The 22474-nt window shown below is 38.4% G+C and overlaps 1 protein-coding gene across 1 annotated transcript in view; it reads right to left on the minus strand.

Moving 5' to 3' along the window:
* LOC110165606 (adenosine deaminase RNA specific B1) overlaps window positions 1-19073 on the minus strand; it is a 130722-nt gene extending 111649 nt beyond the window's left edge. The window contains exon 1 of the mRNA XM_055164991.1: window positions 18771-19073. The gene's annotated coding sequence lies outside the window, so the exon portion shown is untranslated. The remainder of the gene's footprint in view (window positions 1-18770) is intronic.
* Between the last annotated feature and the right edge of the window lie 3401 nt (window positions 19074-22474).

Genomic DNA, 22474 nt, shown 5'->3' on the forward strand with positions numbered 1-22474 from the left:
TCTCAATTTCAAATGAGCTTGCAGCCCCGTCCCACGGCATCACAAAGAGGACAAAAAGCCTTGAGAAGGAGTGAAAGTAGTTTGTTAATTCATAAGAAACCTGAATTAATGATCGAGCGAGACTGCGTTCCTTCAAATCGCGAAAACGATATCTGACCGATGTCACAGAAAACCGAGATCAATCCCTCCTGGAAACGACTGTATAATGCATGTTCGGCTCCCGACCCACTTTTTTGGAAAATCTCAAAGCCACATAATGTCCCTTTTTGTCCCTTGTCAGCTGCGGTAGCCCGGGGACACGATGCCATTAAAGATAAGAGCGCTGCCTCTGCTCGTCTAAAGTGCTTTGGGGACAGGACAGGGGGGTCCGGCGTCCCCTGCATTTTTCATGAGCTCATATATGATTTCACATCCACACGTCTTCACTCCGTCTCTGTCGATATTTGTAAATATGACACAACACATTACTGACATTACGGCTTTCCACGACTGTCAACAACATAAGAAAGTGTACGGAAACGCAAAATTCTTGAAACGTTATTTAAATTTTGCTTCTTTTTATTCAGAATTTGTGTGTTTTTGGTTCGTTTTTACAGTGACATGAACTAGCCATCCACTTGTTTATGATAATTCTGTGTAAAATAAAAGCTAAGTTAGATTTTTAATGTTGATTTTCAAACCAGACAGCCTTCCTAACGCCACAAGCTTTTCTACTAATGTTAAGGCCAGTAAAATTTTAATAAAATGTTAACAATTTACTTATTTGAGTTTTCAAAATTGTAAAACATTTGCGTAAAAATTGTAAAAACCAAAACAAACAAAAAAAACAAGTACTGCTAAGAAAATCAAATGTATTTTTCTTGGTTTGGACTAGTCAACTATTTAAATAACTGTAATTTTATTTTAATAATTGTAATTTTAATATTTTGGGTTCTGCAGACTCTAAACCAGATGTCAAATTCAGGCCCGGGGACCAAATTTGGCCCGTGATTTAATTATATTTGGCCCGCGAGATCGGCTATAGAGACATTATTTAATTAAAATGTTGTTATTATTTTATTTTATGCTTGTTCTGGATTCAATGTTTAAGCAAAACTATTATTAAACTTTTATTTTAATAAGAAAAGGCTTAACATTACAGATCTCAAAAGAAGAGAAAACATGCAGATGTTGTCGAAATTTTTCAATAAATATTTAGTTTCGGCCACAACTTAGTCCCAGTTTTCAATTTTAATAACACGCCTGGTCTAAGCCTTTGATAAGACAACATTATTAAATCAAAATGTCCAAAAAGAAAAAACCAACAACAGAATTTCAGATTTTTATCAATAATTATTTCTTCGTCATCATATTCTAACATTTATCTATTGTTTATTCTATTTTTATTCTGCACTCCTCTGAATTGTATTAATTTTATGTTTTGATTTGTTTGTGTTGTGATTTTAATGTCTTTATTATTCTGTGAAGCACTTTGAATTACTTTGTGTATGACTTAAGCTATATAAATAATCAATCAATCAAACTTTAGAGCACTTTTCAACAAAAATGCAACACAAAGCTCTAAATAAACTCGCCTTACCTTGTTTATCTAACAACTCTCAGTTAAGTCTGTGCAATTAATCGAATTTTGGTCGCGATTTCAATTTGTGTGTCAAACAATCCAAATGATCCAGCTTGACAAAGTTTATTTTGGGATATTTATTAACATTAATAAGAATATTTATTTTATTTTTAAGATATAGAGATTGGACAGCTGGATATATTGTTTATTTTGGATACGTTGATGTTTTTCTTTTAAAGTTTCTTTTATTTCATTTTATGTTTTCTACATTGCAAAACTGCTCTAAGGTTCATATTTGTAGCCTGAATTTATTGTCAATTTGAAAATTTTGTGTAAATATCAAAAAGAATGTGGGGCTATTTTAGAGAAATGCTGAATAAATGCATCGTGTAACAAAAAAATAATCGTGATTTCAATATTGACCATGATTTTTTCCATATTACTCTGTGTTTCATAGAAATAATCATCTGAATTGTCGATTAACCTGCAAAAAATAATAATAAAATAAAATCGCTGACGACAAAAACGTTCATTAGCTGCACACGTTTATTCTGTCGCTTTATTTTCCGTTCAGACGTATAGACGGCGTGTTTCCGGTTCAGTTCTCGGTGCTGATTCTAACGCACAGTAAAGAGCTCGTATTTACATTTCACAGTATTGACGCCCTGAAGGCTTTTACTGTGGATTTGGTCCCAGGTCTGGACCAGAGCCAGGTCTTAATGTGCACGACCACAGTGACACGGGCTTCTCCAGTACTGCACCAGCACTGCAGCACGGCCACAGGCTCCACCACTTACACAAAAGGTTTTCTGAACAGACGACGCTTTTCACTCAAACAAAAGATTCTTAAAAACATCAAACATTTTTAAGGGTTTACTAAAAATCATATCTTTATTTTGGTGAAGCTTGCTGTTTTTTTTTCCCTTCAAAACAGGGACTTTTAAAAAATCGATTCCTGCGACAAATGAGGATCTAGTTTCGATACTAGTTTTAGTATCGGTTAGTATTTGATTTTCGATATTTTTTACATTCCTACAGTAAATACGCAGATTTTTTAAAATATATTTTACAATAATAAACAAATCTATAATGAAGAAAATGTAGGCTATTGATTTTTTTTTAATAAAGACCAAAAGACTAAACCAGGGCTAAATAAATAACCCGGGACTGAACCAGGACTAAATCAGTACTAAATAAAAACTAAACCAGGACTAAACCAGGGCTAAATAAAGACTAAACCAAGACTAAACCAGTACTAAACCAGGACTAAACTAGGGCTAAACCAGGACTAAATAAAAACTAAACCAGGACTAAATAAAGACCAAACCACTAAACCAAAGCCTAAACCAGGACTAAACCAGGACTAAATAAAAACTAAACCATGGCTAAACAGGACTAAACCAGGACTAAATAAAGACTAAAACAGGACTAAATAAAGACTAAACCAGGACTAAACCAGTACTAAATCAGGACTAAAACCAGGGCTAAACCAGGGCTAAATAAATAACCGGGACTGAACCAGGACTAAATCAGTACTAAATAAAAACTAAACCTGGACTAAACCAGGGCTAAATAAAGACTAAACCAGGACTAAACCAGTACTAAACCAGGACTAAACCAGGGCTAAACCAGGACTAAATAAAAACTAAACCAGGACTAAACCAGGGCTAAATAAAGACCAAACTACTAAACCAAAGACTAAACCAGGACTAAATAAAAACTAAACCAGGACTAAACCAGTACTAAATCAGGACTAAACCAGGGCTAAACCAGTACTAAATCAGGACTAAACCAGGACTAAACCAGTACTAAATCAGGACTAAACCAGGGCTAAACCAGGGCTAAATAAAAACTAAACCAGTACTAAATCAGGACTAAACCAGGACTAAACCAGACTAAATCAGGACTAAACCAGGACTAAACCAGTACTAAATCAGGACTAAACCAGGGACTAAACCAGTACTAAATCAGGACTAAACCAGGACTAAATAAAAACTAAACCAGGACTAAATAAAGACTAAACCAGGGATAAACCAGGACTAAACCAGGACTAAACCAGGGCTAAATAAAGACTACACCAGACCAGGTCAGATCTGTGGAGAGGCGACCCCGCTCACAGTCAGAATGTTTGTTTTTCTGGGTATTTTTGAGTCTACAAAACCACCTGTAACTGAATAAGTGTAAAGTAGAGCTGTTTAATGTCACACTGTGGAACATTCCAGGCAGAGCGATGACGTATCCATAGAAACAAGCAGGCGACGGACCCTCGAACAGAACCAGAAAAGTTACACAATGTGCCTTTAAACCATCTGGGGCAGCTTCAATATTATGATTTCTCGTCTACATTTTCTTGAGCAATATGTCTCACTTCAAAGTGTGTTACCGTGACAGGCCTACAGATGGAGGGATGGAGAGAAGGAGAGAGGGATGGAGGGATGGAGAGATGTTTGGATGGAGAGGACGGGAGGAGACACATACACAGCGGGCGTGACTCGTTTTACGATGGAGAGATTTGACAACATTTACCGGCTGTGAACGCCAACGCCCTTCACAAGGTCAAGACGGGGGCCCGGGGAAGCCACTGACAGAAGGAGGGAGCGAGAGAGGGATGGAGGGATGGAGGGATGGACGGAGGAGAGAGGATGGAGGGAGAGGAGAGAGGGATGGAGGGATGGAGGGAGGAGAGAGGGAGGGGGGGAGAGAGATGGAGAGAAAGGTGGAGGGAGGAGGGGAGAGAGAGAGAAAGGGTGTTCCGATGTCAAAAATCCCAAGTGGCAAGGTGACAGAGACTGGCACTCTGGCCTCACAGCGAGAAAACAAAACCAGGACTGAACCAGGACTGAACCAGGACTGAACCAGGACTGAACCAGGACTAAATCAGGACTGAGCAAAGACTGAATCAGGACTAAACCAGGACTAAACCAGGACTGAACCAGGACTGAACCAGGATTGATCAAGGGCTGAACCAGAGCTAAACCAGGACTAAACCAAGACTAAACCAGGACTGAATCAGGACTAAATCAGCACTAAAAAAACAGGACTAAGCCAGGACTGAACCCAGACTGAATCAAGACTGAACCAGGACCAAACAGGTCTAAACCAGGACTGAACCAGGACTAAACCAGGACTAAACCAGGACTGAATCAGGACTAAATCAGCACTAAAAAAACAGGACTAAGCCAGGACTGAACCCAGACTGAATCAAGACTGAACCAGGACCAAACAGGTCTAAACCAGAACTGAGCCAAGACTAAACAAAGATGAAACCAGGGCTTAACCAGGACTCAGCCAAGACTAAACCAAGACTGCACCAGGACTAAACCAGGACTGAATCAGGACTGAACCAGGACCGAGCAAAAACTGAACCAAGACTAAACCAAGGCTAAACTAGGACTAAACCAGGACTAAACCAGGGACTAAACCAGGACTGAGCCAGACTAAACTAGATCTTCTTCTGCACCATTATTGATACTGATGAGACCAAGAATACCTTCATTATCTTCATTAAACCAGGTCTAAACCAGGACTAAATCAGGACTAAAGCAAAACTAAATCAAGACTTTTGCAAATTCTCTAACCCAGAAACCACTTTTTTTTTTCCTTCAAACTCAAAACATCAAACTTGTAAAAAGATCCCAAAAGAAAACACCATTTTCATTTTCTCCGCTGTTCTATAAATAGTGGTTATTAGATTGTGGTCCGAGTTGTCCCGGACTGACCACTGCCCGCTTTACTAATCCCGAAACTCCGTGTTGGGATGGGATTTGGTCCAGGAGTCCACAGAGCACCTTTTGACGAGCCGAGGGACAGAGGCCGGACCCGCAGGGAATTAAAATCACTCAAAATCCTCTGAAACCAAAGACGAAACAGAGCAGCCACAGTCAAATTAAAATACAAGGAGGGTAAGACTGTGTGGGAAATCTGCCCACGGAGCACTAACTGATATCTCGGACTAAAGCAGGACTAAATAAAAACTAAACCAGGTCTAAATAAAGACTGAACAAAGACTTAACCGGGACTAAATAAAGACTAAACCAGGACTAAACCAGAGCTAAAACTGGACTAAATAAAGACTAAACCAGGACTAAATAAAGACTAAACCAGGACTAAATCAGGACTAAATAAAGACTAAACCAGGACTATACCAGGGCAAAATAAAGACTAAACCAGGACTAAATAAAGACTAAACCAGGACTAAACTAGGACTAAATAAAGATGAAACCAGGACTAAACCAGGGCAAAATAAAGACTAAAACAGGACCAAAACAGGACTAAATAAAGGCTAAACCAGAACTAAACAAGGGCTAAATAAAGACTAAACCAGGTCTAAACCAGGACCAAACCAGGACTAAATAAAGACTAAACCTGGGCAAAATAAAGACTAAACCAGGACTAAACCAGGGCTAAACCAGGGCTAAATAAAGACTAAACCTGGGCTAAATAAAGACTAAACCAGGATTAAACCAGGACCAAACCAGGACTAAATAAAGACTAAACCTGGGCTAAATAAAGACTAAACCAGGACTAAACTAGGACTAAATAAAGATGAAACCAGGACTAAACCAGGGCAAAATAAAGACCAAAACAGGACTAAATAAAGGCTAAACCAGAACTAAACGAGGGCTAAATAAAGACTAAACCAGGTGTAAACCAGGACCAAACCAGGACTAAATAAAGACCTAACCAGGACTAAATAAAGACCTAACCAGGACTAAACAAAGACCTAACCAGGACTAAACCAGGACTAAACCAGGGCTAAACAAGGACTAAATAAAGACCTAACCAGGATTAAACCAGGACTAAACCAGGACTAAACCAGGGCTAAACAAGGACTAAATAAAGACCTAGCCAGGATTAAACCAGGACTAAACCAGGACTAAACCAGGGCTAAACAAGGACTAAATAAAGACCTAACCAGGATTAAACCAGGACTAAACCAGGGCTAAACAAGGACTAAACCAGATATTGCGCCTTTAAAACAACATTCAGAACCACATATAAAAGTTTTAAAAGGGACTAGACTATCCATGACCAGAGCCTTAATGGGATCTAACTCCAGGCTCGGAGCGATCGCCCCAGATGCCCTCCCAGCTCGCTCGTTCGTATTGTCTTAACACGACGAGCTGCACTGGAGGAGAGAACAGAAGAGTGAATTATGAATGAAATGCTCCGGCGATAGTTAGAGCGTCGGTGGAGGAGCCGAGCTGTAAGTGAAACTACAAGGTTTTTTAAAAGCGACGGGTTTCTCATACGAACTTTGATTTACGGAGGAAAAAATGAACCGAAAATGTTAAAGTTGGACCAGAAAAATAAAAAACTGGGGTGTAAACTGGACAAAACCAGGACTAAACTGAGACTAAACCAGAACTAAACCTGGACTAAAGCCAAGAGGAAAGAAGAAAGCATGACTAGACCAGGACTAAACAAGGACTAAACCAAAACAAGACTAAACTGGGACTAAACCAGGTCTAAACAGGGACTAAACTGTGACAAAACAAGGACAAAAAAAATGAAAACTAGACTAAACCGGGACAAAACCAGAACAAAACCTGGACTAAACTGGGATTGAGCCGGGACTAAATCAGGACAAAACTAAACTGGGACTAAACCAGAACTAAACCTAAACTGAACTGGGATTGAAGTGGGAATAAACTAGGACTAAATCAGGACTAAATTAAACTAAACTGGCACTAAACCAGAACTAAATCGGGACTAAAGCCAGTTCTAAATCATCACTAAAACTGTAAGTGAACTAGGATCAGACCAGGTCTAAACCAGGACTAAAACAGGACTAAACAAGGGCTAAACAAGAGCTAAACCAGGACTAAACCAGGATTAAACAAGGGCTAAACCAGGACTAAACAAGGGCTAAACCAGAACTAAACAAGGGCTAAACCAGGACTAAACAAGGGCTAAACCAGGTCTAAATCAGGACTAAACCAGAACTAAACCAAGACCAAACCAGGGCTAAACAAGGGCTAAACCAGGACTAAACCAAGACTAAACCAGGACTAAACAAAGGCTAAACTAGAACCAAACCTAGAATAAACCAGGACCAAACCAAGACTAAACAAGGGCTAAAGCAGGACCAAACCAAGACTAAACAAGAGCTAAACCAGGACTAAACCAGGACTAAACACGAGGACTAAACAACAACGAAAGTGTCTGGTTCCATAAATTTGTTCCCAAATGCAAACTGCAATTGAGAATTTGAAACCTTTAAATAACATTTTTTTTAATAAAATAAATATTTAAACCAATCAAAATATTAAAATTAAAACTTACACATAAAATAAAAACAAAAATGTGTTGTATTTCTGAACGAGTTTGTAAAAATGAGTGATTCAAGAGCTTAATTTGTGGCTGCTCTCCTCCCACTCTCCTCCCACTCTCCTCCCTGATCTTCTCTTTTACATATTAATGAGTGACTTTTAAAATGTCAAAATGATCTTATCTTTCATCTGCCCATCCTTCGCCGTTACCGTGGAAAATTTATTCATATCCCATGGTGCACTGCTTCACCAAACGCCAAAAACACCCTGGTCTGGTCTGAACCGGGTCTGTGTTCAGCGGATACGGAAACTGTACATTATAAAGTGAGATTTTTTTTATAGAGAGAGATTTTTATACCAAGGACTAAACCAGGTCTAAACCAGGACTGAACAAGGACTAAACCAGGTCTAAACCAGGACTGAACAAGGACTAAACCAGGACTAAACAAGGACTAAACAAGGATTAAACCAGAGCTAAACCAGGACTACACCAGTACCAAACCAAGGCTAAACTATAGCTATATTAAGACTAAACCAGGACTAAATCAGGATTAAACAAGGACTAAACCAGGACTAAACAAGGACTAAACCAGAACTAAACAACAGCTAAACCAGGTCTAAACCAGGACTAAACCAGGACTGAACCAGGACTAAACGAAGACTAAACCAGAACTAAACAACAGCTAAACCAGGACTAAACCAAGACTAAACCAGAAATAAACAAGAGCTAAATCAGGACTAAACCAGGACTAAACTAGGACAAAATCAGAGCTAAACCAGGACTAATACAGGACTAAACCAGGACTTAACCAGGACTAAACAAGGGGTAAACCAGGACTAAACCCAAGCTAAACCAGGACTAAAGTAGGGCTAAACCAAGGCCTAAACAATGCCTAAACCTGGGCTATACTAGGTCTAAACCAGGACTAAAGAAGAACTAAACCTGGACTAAACCAGGACAAAACAAGGACTAAACCAGGACCCAAGATCAAGACTTCAAACTAAACAAATAAAACAAATATATCACATGACCAGAATTTCTTTTCAGTTTTGGTCTTTTTTTTTTTCCAATATCCAAACAACAAACAAACAAACAAAAATTAAGCCACCGCACGAGATTTTAGACTTAAAAACACGTGAAAAACAAAACTAGTTCGTTGTAAACAGTTTGCAGTGGTTTATAAAAGCTTTTCTAAACTTTCAGACACTAGAGCCGAGTTCCGCCGTCACGCTAATGCTAAAAACAACTAGCACGCTAACACCGAGGATTTGTTTTGACCTCAAGAGCTGCGTGTACAATAAATCTTTACTGGGGCAAGACCAAATCTGCTCAAATACAAGCCCTTTATTAGTATTTCTGTCCACATTTTCTCTCTGAAAGCCGTTCCACTTCACTTCCCCGCCACAATAACGCTGCAGCGGCCTAGCATTAGCCTACAGTGATATAAAACCCTAACAAAAGCGGACGATATTAGCAGTCTCCTCTTTCCTTTTGTCCTCTGTGGCTCGTGGACGCAGGCTAAGTGAACATGCATGCGTTTTCCTCTCTTTTTTCCGCTCTTTTTTTTCTATTTCGGGCCATGTTCTGTGGGCCGAGGGAAGGACACACATGAAAAAAAAAAAAAAAGAAATTGCCGGTAGCTAGTTTTAGCCTAGCCATGCACGCCGCGGTGGAGGAACTGAGGCGCGATGGCGGAAACGCGGCGGAAAATGTATACACTGTGGAACTTTTCTGTTGGGATTGTGATCGCCGTGGAGGTTTAATTGGTTTGTTTGTGTTGGGACAGGTGCTTTTAATAGTTTATTTGTTATTATTACTTTATTATAACATAGAAAAACAAGTAAAAGAGGAGTAAACCAAGACTAAACTAGGACGAAACCAGGGTTAAACCAGGACTAAACCCGGACTAAGACAGGGCTAAACCAAGACTAAACCAAGACTAAACTAGGGCTAAACCAAGGGCTAAACTAGAGCTAAACTAGGGCTAAACCAGGACTAAACCAAGACAAAACTAGGGCTAAACCAGGACTAAACCAAGACTAAACCTAGACTAAACCAGGACTAAACCAAGACTAAACCAGGACTAAACCAAGACTAAACCAGGACTAAACCAAGACTAAACTAGGACTAAATCAAGACTAAACCATTACTGAAACAGAAATGAACAACCGCTAAACCAGGACTAAACCAGAGCTAAAGCAGGACTAAACCAATACTAAACCAAGACTAAACCCAGACTAAACCAGGACTAAACCAATACTAAACCAAGACTAAACCAAGACTAAACCAGGACTAAACCAGGACTAAACCAAGACTAAACCAAGACTAAACCAGGACTAAACCAGGTCTAAACCAGGTCCTAAACTAGGGCTAAACCAGGACCAAACCAAGACTAAACCACAACTAAACCAGGACTAACCCAGGTCTAAACCACGACTAAACCGGGACTAAACCCAAACTGAACACAAACTAAAACCAATACCTACTCAGAACTTCGAACCAGGGTTAAACCAGGACTGGGTCAAGACCAGTCCAGGGCTAAAAAAGAACTAACCATGGACTAAACAAGAACTAGACCAGCTATGAACTTGATCTAACCCTCCATCTAACGAAACAAGAACTAAACCAGGACTCTCCGCAGATCTGACCTGCTGGCTTCTCAGTAGGTTTAATGCCACACTGCGGAACATTCCAGACGAAGCGATAACCTCTGCATGAACCCGAACGCGACACAGACATCGACTCGTAGTGGCGCTGGTCGTTAATGACGCTCCCAAATTAGACGGAGGGTAAAGTTGGCGTGGGGATCGATATTTGGCTGAGGCGCGCGCACGGACTCGACTCGCAGTTAATCACTTCCAACCGAGCGGCCTGATTCTAGCCCCGAGTCAAGTGAACGCCACATCACACGTCTGCTCGTTCAATTAACTCACGTCTGCCTCACTAACGACGGGCAAAACCGACGCGCTGTGCCGCCTTCGCTGTCGGTGGGACTCGGAGGAACTTTGAATTGTCCTCAACGAGAAAGAAAAAGGTCCAAACACTCAAAGATGATGGACAAACAATACAAATCAAACAAGGATGTATAAAAAAAGACAAGGTAAACAGAGATAAACCAGGACTGAACCAGGACAGAACCACGGCTAAACCAGGACTAAACCAGGACTAAACTGGGGGTAAACCAGGACTAAACCAGGGATAAACCCAGACTAAACCGGGGACCAGGACTAAACCAGAAGTAAACCGGGGATAAACCAGGACTAAACCGGAGATAAACCAGGACTAAACTGGGGGTAAACCAGGACTAAATTGGGGGTAAACCAGGACTAAACCAGGATTAAACCAGGACTAAACCAGGATTAAACCAGGATTAAACTGGGGGTAAACCAGAATTAAATCAGGACTGAACCCGGACTAAACAAGGGCTAAACCAGGAATAAACTGCGGGTGAGTCAGGACTAAACCAGGACTAAACCAGGAACAAACTGTGGGTAAACCAGGATTAAAACCAGGACTAAACCAGATTAAACCAGGACTAAACCAGGATTAAACCAGGACTAAACCAGGATTAAACCAGGACTAAACCAGGATTAAATCAGGACTAAACCAGGATTAAATCAGGACTAAATCAGGACTAAATCAGGACTAAACCAGGGCTAAACCAGGACTAAAATGGGGATAAACCGGGGATAAACCAGGGCTAAACCAGGACTAAACCAGGACTAAACCAGGACTAAACCAGGACTAAACCAGGACTAAACACTAAAAGTCGTTCTAAATAGATGGGATGCACTGATATGATACTGATATTTCCATTTTTGATGCATCGGATATCGGTTCTAAGATATCAGTGCAGTCGATATCCTTAGTAAGACGATTTACTGGACAATATCGACCCAAATCAACTCGAATTATTGAACTTTATTTATTCAAATCTGTTGCTTTACAGTCACAAAACATATTTAGGTCATATTTAAAGGCACACTATGTCACTTTACAAAACTTTATAAAGATATTTTGAGTCTCTGCCCTGGTATCGGTTAATATTTGGCAGCGAGAACTTAAAACCAAAGTATCGACATAGGTATTGCAACAGAAAACGATCAGAGTTTATCAGAGTTTATCAGAGTTCGATAAATTCTGCTAATATTTTTTGGCCGAGGTACAGGGCTGATTTCGACCATTTTTCACACAATTATATGTTTTGGAATCACCACAAGCTAATTTATGTCTCACTAACGATGCACAAAACCACTGCTCTGTGCTGCGTTCACTGTCCGCTGGACTGTTAGGAAATTCGAATTGTCCCCAGTGAGATAGAAGAGATCCAAGAACTTATCTAAACATTCAGAACTAAAGCCAGACTCACAAATCAAAAGCACGATATCTGTGTCCACGTCAAAACTGGGACTAAACATGGACCAGACCAAGACTAAACAGAACAGAACATGGTTTTGTTTTTTTTTTGTTTGTTTTTTTTTTTCATGTTCGATGACGTTCGTTTAGAATCCACTGCAGCCGATGATTTTACGGCTCTGAATTATTAAACTATAAAATCATCTCAACAGAAATTACATTTACACGTTTGGGTTTTTGTTTTTTTTACTTCTTATGTATTCAGTTTTTCAAGTTTTAGTAAAGAACAAACAAACTAATACAAAGCTAGGGCACTGTTCCACTGTTTTTTGAGGATTTTTTTTTCTCATTGTGGTTTATTTTTCCACGTTACGCAGGTTAGAATAGCGTAATAAAAGGGTAATAATAAAAACAGCGTAACAGCTTCCCCTGTTTGAAAGACTACAGCCTCTAAGACTAAGGTTTTATTTTTTGGCCACGTCGCCCAACCCTTTCCTCAACCCTGTTTTATAGTTTACCCATGATGGAGCTGTTTACCCTCTTTTTTTTTGGAATAAAAGTGTTAAAATAAACCTTTAGAGCCTAAACCAAATATCGACATGTGCATGACATTTAAGGCCGATAGCTGATATGAAAAGAAGTACAAATCAAACAAAGGGAACCAGCTGGAAAGTCCCACTGGCTGGAAAGTCCCCCTGAACTGTACTGTTTATAAAGAAAAGTTAGTTAATCTATATACATAAAAAAAAAAAAAAAAAGTTGTCATATATTGTACACACACAAGTTGCAATATCTTAACACATTTGTTCACACTTTGAAAAAAAAAAAACATGCAAAAATTATGTGGTCTCAACTGTGCCGCAACTATTTCAGGATTTCATCTTGCATATCTTATTTTGTAGCTTTCTAAGATCCTTGTGTTGCTCTGTTTACAAATTATGTTCATGGCAGATAAAAAAAAAACATTAATATTTCTTCCCAAATCAACAGTTACAGATGCTATAAGACACGGGGAACAAGAAAAAATGATTAAAAATACAATTTCATAGTAAACTTCTGCGAGCAAATGAGAGAAAATGTGACTATAAAACCAGCATTTAAGCAAAGGAACTTGTAATCTGATATATTTTGACAGTTGTGACGATACGATATTATGATATTTCGGTTATTGTGACCTCCCTTATAATAAATAAATAAATAAATAAATAAATGTTAAGAGTCTCCCCTGTTTAAAAGACTACAGCCTCTAAGACTAAGGTTTTATTTTTTGGCCACGTCGCCCAACCCTTTCCTCAACCCTGTTTTATAGTTTACCCATGATGGAGCTGTTTACCCTTTTTTTTTTTTTTTTTTTGCAATTAAAGTGTTAAAATAAACCTTTATGCAGCCTAAACCAAATATCGGCATGTGAAGGTGATTTAAGTCCGATAGTCGACATGGAAAAAAGCACAAATCTCAAATAACAGGATGGATCAGACCAAAACAAGTCGCCGATAAATTCACGCAGAACTGAGCAAATACTTTGTGAAGAAATGTAATCGTAATTATATTTGAAATTTAATGTTTTATAATCAAAAGGAGCAAGTTAAAATTTGAGATATGATAACAAATACACAACAAATGGGATTAAACTGATCCAACCCAGATTTAATTTCACGTGAGAAGCAAAAACAACATTTAACATTTTCTGGGTTGTCTCCATGGAGATGTCATTGCTTTGTCTGGAATGTCCCATGATATGACTTTATTAAACACATAATCAAGCATTTACTCATTACAGGTGTTTCTATTGCACAAAAACACAATAATTCTCTGTGAATAGGGTTGCCTCTCCGCAGATCTGACCTGTAATGTTGCCTATAGTTGTCGTCCTTGAGTAGACAGGTTTAATCTGTACCGTGGAACATTCTAGACCAAGCAATAACCGGAAAAGTTGCGCAATGCATCTTTAATAACAGGATTCTGTTCAAACACGTCCAGAAGAATTGACAAAAAGACAGAAAAATAAACCTAAAACAACAACAACACAGCAAAAACTGGAGGGTTTAAATTTCTGGGTAAAATATTTAGAGATTTTATATTTTATAGAGTTATTTTTTAACACCAAAAACTGTTATTTTAACTATTTGAAAGTTAAATGGGGGTTTGAGTTGTGGTTATTTGCCAGAGTTGATATGGTTGAAGTTAATTCAAGTTTCCCCTAGTGTTAATTCAACTTCCACTAGTGTTAATTCAACTTCACTAGTGTTAATTCAAGTGTTAATTCAATTCCACTAGTGTTAATTCAACTTAGTGTTAATTCAACTTCCACTAGTGTTAATTTAAATTCCTAGTGTTAATTCAATTCAACCACTAGTGTTAATTCAACTTCTTTAGTGTTAATTCAACTTCCTTTAGTGTTAATTCAATTCAACTAGTGTTAATTCAACTTAATTCAACTTAGTGTTAATTCAACTTCCACTAGTGTTAATTCAACTTCCTTTAGTGTTAATTCAATTCCTTAGTGTTAATTCAATTTAGTGTTATTCAACTTCTGTTAATTCAACTTCCACTAGTGTTAATTCAACTTCCACTAGTGTTAATTCAACTTCTTTTGTTAATTTAAATTCCACTAGTGTTAATTCAACTTCTCTTAGTGTTAATTCAACTTCCACTAGTGTTAATTTAAATTCCACTAGTGTTAATTCAACTTCTCTTAGTGTTAATTCAACTTCCCTTAGTGTTAATTCAACTTCCACTTAGTGTTAATTCAACTTCCTTTAGTGTTAATTCAACTTCCTTTAGTGTTAATTCAACCTCCTTTAGTGTTAATTCAACTTCCTTAGTGTTAATTCAACTTCCCTTAGTGTTAATTCAACTTCCCTTAGTGTTAATTCAACTTCCACTAGTGTTAATTCAACTTCCTTTAGTGTTAATTCAACTTCCTTTAGTGTTAATTCAACCTCCTTTAGTGTTAATTCAACTTCCCCTAATGTTAATTCAACTTCTCTTAGTGTTAATTCAACTTCCACTAGTGTTAATTTGGCACCTCCCACCATGAGAGAAGATCAGTTTTGTTCATAATTTCATCTTAAATTAACTAAAATAAAGTGTAAAAATAAAACGCCTCTGTGTGTTGTTTAGCTAAATCAGGATAACTCTACAAAAGTGTTATCTGTTTACTCTCAAAATGTTAATATAACTCTTGATTTCAGGGTTAAACAGGAATTTTGGTCCAGTGTTACTTAATTAACATTTCCAAAAAAATGTAAAATTAACTCTAGAACAGATTGGACTCATATAAACCCTGAGAAAATGTTAAACCTGATTCTGTGAGAGTCAAATTTTAACACTCCTCTTTTTGCCGTGAAGAATCATGTATTTCAGAACATGTTTGTACAAATAAACTACAGTGTCAGCAGTTTTTGTTGTTTGTGGAGAAAATTATGGTACTTCAAAAACTGCAGTCTTTATGATTTGATAATTACGTCTTTTCAAATTGCGAGTTTGATTTCTTTGTGATTAATTTTGCAGCTCTAGAGAATTATTATTACCATTTTTATATTTTTTATTTGGGGTGGTTGTTCAAATTTCCACAAGACGAAACGAGACACAAGATTAGGTTCACAAAAACGTAACAATGAGATTTTAACATAATTTATAACAAAATAATTGTGCGATCCCGACAAGAACCACGAGATTAGGTGCACAAAAACAACACAAGACGAGAGTTTAACGTAATTTATAACAAAATAATTGTGCAATCTCGTCAAGAACCACGAGATTAGTCCACAAAAACGAGACTTGACGAGAGTTTGAAATAATTGTGAGATCTCCTTTGCAATTTTGGTCTAACATTTTCTAATTTAATATTTTTATTGTAGTAGTAGACGTACTTTTTGGAACCAGAGCCACATACTAAGAAACTAAATCGAAAACAATCTCACAAGATTAATTTCCTCACGTGTGCACGATCTTGTGGCATTTTTATCTCACCAGATCTTTTCCCATCCTCATTTTTTATTTATTCACTCTTTGTTATTCTAATAAAACGTGATTTAAGCGCTACTGTGTCTGAATATTTTCCCTTGTGGACCAATAACGTTTTAAAATATTACCGTTTTGCCTTGATTATTCCTCAGTATGTACAAAAACACTTAGTAATCACCATGAATACAGGTTATTGGTCAGATCTATGGAGAGGCAAGCCAGCGCACAGTGAAAATGTATGGTTTTTTAAGGTGTTTTTGAGCTTTAAAACACCTGTAACTGAACAAACGCAACGGAGATTTGTATAATAACCTACTGTGCAGTAAGTAGCGCGCCTTCCACCTTAGAAATTACATAGTGCGCTTTTAAGAATCCAAAACTAAGATGAAGAAAATGCAAATAGAGTAAAAATACTGCACGGCTGCTCGGCGTCTGACTGCTGACAGTGAGTGATGAGTTTATGTTGTAAGTACTACAGCAGCAGAAACAGTTTAATCTCTGTATTGCCGTATAATTATGTTGTAATAATAGCTTTAGACAGACGGGGTTGGGCAATTAGTGGATTTCAAGTTTATGTTTTTAATCGTCAAAGAAATGCTTACGGTAGGGTTTTTGTTTTGTTTTTTTCAGGAAAGCGGAAGATTTTTATTTTTTTTACTTTTTTTTTTTTTTTTTACCAGAACTAAACAGACAAAATCAATACCAGACTAGAACTAAACCAGTACTTAAACCATGACTGGACCAAAACCAGACCAGGTTAAAGGTCAGATCTGTGGAGAGACGACCCCACTCACAGTAAAAAAAAAAAAAAAAAAAAGCATATTATTCCAAGATATTTTTGACGTACGTAACATAAACAAGCAAATTAATAAACATAAAGTGGATTATTTAAAGGCTGTACAATTTTCTAACCTCAAAACTGTATTTGAGAGTCACAAAAATAAATAAATAATGTTGAAATGTGTAAGAATATAATAAAAATAAATAAATAATAATGATATATCTGTAAATGAGTGTCAGAAACTGTAGTGGGGTCAAATTTTCTGTAAGGATTTGTCCAGTAAAACCGAAAAATCTGGAGTTTTTCTTTGCCAAAATGCTTAATCTCTTCGTAAATTAACAAATAACACAAAACACAATTGTGAATGTTTTTAAACCTTGCTTTGACTTCACTCTCGTGTATCCGAGTGCGTTTCGTCAGCAAAATTTTCCGTGATTTTTCATATTTTGTGATACTCGGCGATTATTCCCAGGTTCCCCATTAAAACCACATCAAATTCCATGTCACTTTTGCCTCCAGATGCCTCCATTCTGGCTTTAGAGTGTTTTTGTTTACACATTTTCAAAGAGTCTATAGACACAAGATTTATTTTTGTTTGTAGCGCTGTTATAAAAGGCTAGACTTCTCAACAGTGGTTTTAAGTGGAGGTGAAATATAATATTCCATTCCCAATTTAAGACACAACAGCCCACTCAAAAACAGATTAGCTGGATTTCCTCAACTCTCCCCGTGTCATTTCTCCCCACGTTCAAACGCCGTGTGCCAAGGAGCTGCTAAAACACTTCATCTCGCCTTATATGTACTTGCCCGGGTTTAACTTCGCACATAATAACAACACGGGCTTCTTATTCAAACAAAACACACTTAAAATACCACTTAAATCATTATGCAAACTTAAAAAACAATTCACTGGCGATCAAGCGCTTGGATGCGTGTGCCAAATACTGCACCGCGGACAGCCAGTGTTTCAAAAATTCCCCTTTCCATTGATCAAAATTGTGCGTAAATGTGTAGTTACAAGTTCCACACGCTCATTTCTGCGCGATTTTCAGCGTTTACTTGAATAAATAAGCTCCTGGCTGTTGACTCAACCCCAAATATTCAATTCGACTGCAGTAATTCCTCATTTGCAGTAGGAATATAGCGAGGGAGCTCCGCGTAACCAAGCAGGCAGCACCAGCAGACGCAGCGAAAGCCACGTTTTTGGCCAAATTCGCAAATTACGTGGATTACCAGAGGCTTATTGTGCTAAATACTGATCAAATACAGCGACATCCAACGTAAATAAATGCGCTTAGAGGCTGTACGTTGGGCAAATATACCCGATTGCGGTACTTGTTCAAAAAACGACCTCGCTCGCGTGTTACATCGCATTAGCCACGCCGAGCCTCATAGCGAAAAAACCCAACTTAACTCGCTGTTGAATGTACAGCGAATTAAAACGTCTGGTTAGGTTATGAATAAGTAATTACGTAAATGTTGACTGTAATTGAAATTCGGCGTAAAGAGAGCACGCCGCTACCGATTGTGTTATGACAACAGCGGCTTTGTCTGGTGCAACTCTAATCTTCTTCCGCCTCGAACTAGAGCGCTTTGTAGGCGCGTGTGCCGCCACTTTCAATCAATTCCCCAGCAAATAAATAAAGCTAAAATAACACAACGCGAGCCGTACCGTTCCCAGCGGTGCTAACATTGAAATGACACCAGACTCGGTAGACAGGTGCAGCGCTGACGTGGCTAGGCTAAAGCTAAACGTAAAGTGGCACGCATCGCTATGGGGGTTCTGACTGTGTGAAGTGAAGCAAAAATGAAATGTCGTGCGGCACTTACTGCTAGCCCCGATGGTGTCGCTTCTTCGGTCCGGAGCGTGGTTGAATGAAGCCCCGGCGGAGTGTCGCGATCCCCGGGATGATGCTACAACTGCAGACCGGGAAGAGGTGGAGGAGGTGGTTGGAAGAGGAGGAGGAGGAGGAGGAGGTGGAGGAAGAAGGTAGGAAGAAAAAAAAAACGCGCTAGGCTAGTAGTGGCTGTAACTGATGGAGACGTGCGGCGCTGCGTAAACGACCCTGCCCGGGCAAAAACACAAGCACACATACACCAAAACGTACACACAGGGTAATTTCGCCCTGGCAAGGTCTTTCCTGGCTGCTCCAAAATTGCGCAGATCCGATTGGACGAGGCGCGAGGAGGTGGGCGCACGAAAACGAGGGCACATTGGCGCAAGGCTCGGCGGCGGGTTAGCGGATTGGACGGCGAGCGCAGCCTGGCGAGAACATGTTTTTATAAGGCATGTGCAGAGGAGCGTTTTTATGAAGAAACCAGTGCGCGTAATGATAGCCAGGTGTTGCTTTTGAGTCTAATTAAAAAACAGATATGAAGTCATAGTCTGGAGGCGCGCGCTTCGAACGGGGGGACGTGGCGCGCGGACGATGCAATAATAGCGCGGTTATAATGAATGGGACGAGACGGAGAATGTTTGGAAATGCGTTTTAATTGGACTAAAGTGGTTAAAGGGCCCGTCCGCGTTACGCTATTTTCGGGTTTACGCTGTCACGCTGCTGTTTCGTCATCACGCGGAGTTGTGTTTTGTTTTATTCGCGCATGTTTAACGCACGTATTTAGGCTTTGAGTTCTTCTCTCAAACTGAAAACGCTCTGTGCCACCTTGTGACGTCATGTAGTAATGCAAGTAGTGCTCCACTGTGTTTTTAAACTCCCAAACACCTTCACAAGAATCAATTGGATAATTTCAGCCCCGGAATTGCTGATCTCTACTGAACTAAGCGAAAAAATCCAACTGTACAGTGAATTAAAACGTCTGGTCAGTTTCAGAGTAGTTTCAGTGTAGTTGGCTCCTTCCTTCAGGCAGATATAAGGAAGAGTCCACCAGCATCCGACCAGAATGGATGAGCTGCAAAACGTATTTGACCAAATAAACTTTTACCCAGATGACAAATTGAATTTCTCCTTTTTCCTAGACGACTGAGGGATTTTATACACTTAAAGGGCCCAAAATTTTTGGATTTACGCTGTCACGCTGCTGTTTCGTCATCACGCAGAGTTGTGTTTTGTTTCATTCGCACATGTTTAACGCACGTATTTAGGCTTTGAGTTCTTCTCTTAAATCGAAAACGCTCTGTGCCACCTTGTGACGTCATGTAGCAATACAAGTAATGCTCCACTGTGTTTTTAAACTCCAAACCCCACAAGAATCAACTGGATAATTTCATCCCCAGAATTGCCGATCTCTACTGAACTAAAGCTAAAACGTAATTTGTCAATTTGTCGACTCAGTGTAAGTTCAACAGGCCTAGCCAACTAACGGAAACTGTAAACAAGTAACCACGCCGAGCCTTGTAGCGAAAAAAAATCCAATGTACAGTGAATTAAAACGTCTGGTTAAGTTATGAATAAGTAATTACGTAAATGTTGACTGTAATTGTAATATGGCGTAAAGAGAGCACGCCGCTACCGATTGTGTTATGGCTTTATCGGGTGCAACATAAACATTTGACAGTGAGTTAAGTTGGATTTTTTTTTATGATCTGGTTAGTTTCAGAGTAGTTTCAGTGTAGTTAGCTCCACTCTTCAAACAGATATTAGGAAGTGTCCACCAGCGTCTGACCAGAATGGATGAGCTGCAAAACGTATTTGACCAAATAAACTTTTACCCAGTTGACAAAGTGAGTTTCTCCTTTTGCCGTGGATTTTACCTGGACGACTAAGGGACACTTAAAGGGCCCAAAATTTTCGGATTTACGCTGCTATGTTGTTTCACCTTCACCCAGAGTTGTGTTTTGTTTTCTTTCATTCGCACATGTTTAACACACAAACCCTGCATATTTAGGCACAAGTAGTTAATACAAGTAGTGCTCCACTGTGTTTTTAAACTCCAAACACCTTCACCAGAATCAATTGGATAATTTCAGCCCCAGAATTGCCGATCTCTACTGAACTAAAACGTAATTTGTCAGTGCAAGTTCGACAGGCCTGGCTAAATAATTAAGTGTAAACAAGTAGCATTGCCGAGCCTCATAGCGGAAAAAAATCCAACTTAACTGTCAAATGTACAGTGAATTACAACGTCTGGTTAGGTTATGAATAAGTAATTACGTAAATGTTGACTGTAATTGTAATTCGGCGTAAAGAGAGCACGCCGCTACCGATTGTGTTATGACAAGAGCGGCTTTGTCTGGTGCAACTCTACATTTGACAGCGAGTTAAGTTTAAAAACGAGTAAAAAAATTATTTTATTTATTTTTAATGTATTTTACTGGTTTTATTTATTTATTGCTAGTCTATGATTTTGCTCTTATTTTATTTTACAGGTTTTAGTATTTTAAGACTAGTATGATTATTTTAGTAGTTTATTTTATCATTGTATTATTGTTGTTATTATTATGTATTGTGCAGCACTTTGGAAACTGTTTGTGAAATGTGTTATAGAAATAAAGTGGATTGGATTGGATTAAGTTGGATTTTTTTTTTTGATTTTTTTTTTTTTGAGCCTCATAGTGAAAAAATTACTTAATTCGTTGTCAAATGTACAGTGAAATAAAATGTTTGGTTCAGAGTAGTTTCAGTGTAGTTAGCTCCTCCCTCTCAGGCAGATATAAGGAAGTGTCCACCAGCGTCCGACCGGAACTCAAGTCCAGTTGACAAATTGCCGTGGATTCTGCTTGGACCACACTTATTAAAGGGCCCATGTTACGCTATTTTCAGATTTACGCTGTTATGCTGTTTCGTCATCACAAACAGACCCGGAGTTGTGTTTTGTTTTGTTTCATTCACACGTTTAACACACAAACCCTGCAGATTTAGGCTGAGTTCTTCTCTCAAACTGAAAACACTCTGTTCCACCTTGTGATGTCAGAAAGTGCTCCACTGTGTTTTTAAACTCCACACACGTTCACAAGAATCATTTTGATAATTTCACCCCTGGAATTGACTATCTATACCAGGAGCGGACAATAATTTTTTCCATAAGGTCAGAAAATATTGTGTAGGGCTGAGCCAAAAAGCTTAACTCAATTCTGCCCAAAATTAATTGTATTTCTTTGTAAAAAAAAAAAAAAAAACAAAAAAAAAACATTAAATATCATTGTTTTGACGAGTTGGTAGGACTGGTAAGAGTTTATGTTATGACTAAGCAATGAAAAAGTGAGGCCGTCTTACAATAATGTCATTTAAAAACACAACTAAAATAAAAACAATGCAGCTTTAGTCCATGCATAAGATAAAATTGTAAAATATGTTTATTTTGTTATTCCAAATGAGCTTAAAGTGGCCTGTCAGAGTCAACCAAAGGGTAAATGGTAAACTAATGATATTAATAAAGAGTTACTCAAACATGTGTGAATGAAACAAAACACAACACCAGGTCTGTTTTGTTTTTTTTGACTAGATTGTCCAAATAATTTCCCTTGTGGATCAATAAAGTTTGTCTAAATCTAAGTTTTTAGGAGGGAACAACATTATAACATGACTTAAAGCTTAAAGAGTTAATTTTGCATAATATAAGACTTTTAAACTGGC

This window comes from Boleophthalmus pectinirostris, unplaced genomic scaffold, assembly GCF_026225935.1.
Source record: "Boleophthalmus pectinirostris isolate CB_2022bp ecotype Guang Dong unplaced genomic scaffold, ASM2622593v1 HiC_scaffold_11, whole genome shotgun sequence".
NCBI classification, from domain to species: domain Eukaryota; kingdom Metazoa; phylum Chordata; class Actinopteri; order Gobiiformes; family Gobiidae; genus Boleophthalmus; species Boleophthalmus pectinirostris.